Here is a 1,811-nt window from a genome sequence, read left to right as displayed (position 1 = left end):
AGCCTGGCTCAGAAGCTTGCAAGGCTCCATGTTACTCAACTCCAGGACTATGAATTGAGGTCGATATCACGGCGCCCCCTAGAGTTGGGCAGTGCACAGCCTGCACAGCTGGAAGGCTGGGCAAAGTAGCTGTGAGTGCCCACTAGCGTGGGCCAGGCTTCCTGTGAGCTGTGGGGGCCTGCCAACACCCACAGAGTCCAAGCATAGCTGCGGGGACCTGCCCCTGTGTGCCCAGGGGCAATTTTCAGAGAAGAGAGTGGACTGATCAGATACACAAAGTTGACAGTTGTCATCAGGTTCCCAAAGGGTCCACAAACCCATAAAAGGTTAAAACCTCCTAAAGGGGTATTTGGTGAGCACATGAAAACGTTCATGTTAAAAGGGTATGTAAGGGCCAGCCTAGTGGTGTAGGTGTTAAACTCATGTGCTCTGCTTTGGTGGCCTAGAGTTTGCTGGTTAGGATCTGGCTGCGGACCTAGGACTGCTTATCAAGCCATGCTGAGGCAGGTATCCCACATGTGAAATAGAGGAAGATGGGCACTGATGTTAGCTCAGGTCCAATCTTCCTCAGCAAAAAAGAGGAGGATTGGCGGTGGATGTTAGCTCAGGGCTAATCTTCCTCCAAAAAAACAAAAAAAACCAAACCAAGAGTATGTATGTGAACCCATCTGCATAGCTGATCATCACCATTGTTCCTGAGAAGGGGGCTTGGGGTGGGCTAGCTCTCCTATGACATGAAGTAATAATATCAGTCATCAGCCTTACTTTCTGTAGGTTCTCTTCTAAGCCCGTTATATATGATCACTCATAGAGTGCTCTCAAAGGTGGGTACTATCATTATCCCCATTTCATAGAATGGAAAACTAAGACAGGGAGCAGTACGGAATTTGCTTAAGGTTACTGGTAAGCAAGTGATGGAATCAGGCAAGTGACAAACGCAGGCCATCTTCTGTGAACCAGCGGCCAGTGCCTGGGCTTCTATCTCCCTTGGCCTAGATGAGAGCAGACCCAAGTCAGGGTGGAACACTGGGAAGTTCAAGTTTGTCTTCACCAACTTCCTCCTTAGAGGGAGAGGATGTCCAGGGTCCTCCAACCCTCTGCCCCTGCTCCAGCCGGGGAAGGCCCCTAGCACCTTGGTCTGACACCCATCCAGGCAAGCTCAAGCGGAGGCTGTCCTGAAGTCTTTTCTCGAGCCTAGTGGGGACGAGCTTGGGAGACAGGCCTGGGTTTCAATGCTGGTTGCGCTCCTTATTAGCTCAGGCAAGCCTCAGTTTCCCCATATGAAAAATGGAGATAATAATGCCTGTCTCATGGGGTTATAGGGAGGATTAAAGGGAGCACGTGTATAAAGTAAACGACACCGGAAGTATTCGAAAAATGGTGACTCATGTTATTATTTGTCTTTGGTTGAAGAAAGGAAAAGTTACAGTTTTCTAGAGGTCTGTCTTATAGCTCTGGAGGTCAGAAGACTGAAGTGGGTCTTAATGGGCTAAAATCAAGGTGTTGGCGGGGCTGTGTTCCTTCTGGGGCTTTAGGGAAGAATTTCCCTTGCTTTCCCAGCTCCTGGAGGCCGCCTGCATGGCTGGCTCGTGGCCCCTTCCTCCATCTTCAAAGCCAGCAGTGCAGCATCTTGAAATCTCTCACTGACTCTGACACTGACTCACCTCCCTCTTTACTTAGAAGACCCCTTGCGATTATACTGGGTCCACCTGGATAACCCAGGATACTCGCCCCATCTCAAGGCCAGCTGATTAGCAGCCTTAATTCCATCTACAATCTTAATTTCCCCTTGCCATGTAACATGACATATT

The sequence above is a fragment of the Equus quagga genome, chromosome 5 (assembly GCF_021613505.1).
Source record: "Equus quagga isolate Etosha38 chromosome 5, UCLA_HA_Equagga_1.0, whole genome shotgun sequence".
Taxonomy (NCBI): Eukaryota; Metazoa; Chordata; class Mammalia; order Perissodactyla; family Equidae; genus Equus; species Equus quagga.
The sequence above is the reverse complement of the archived record's forward strand: the minus strand, read 5'-3'. Positions refer to the sequence as shown.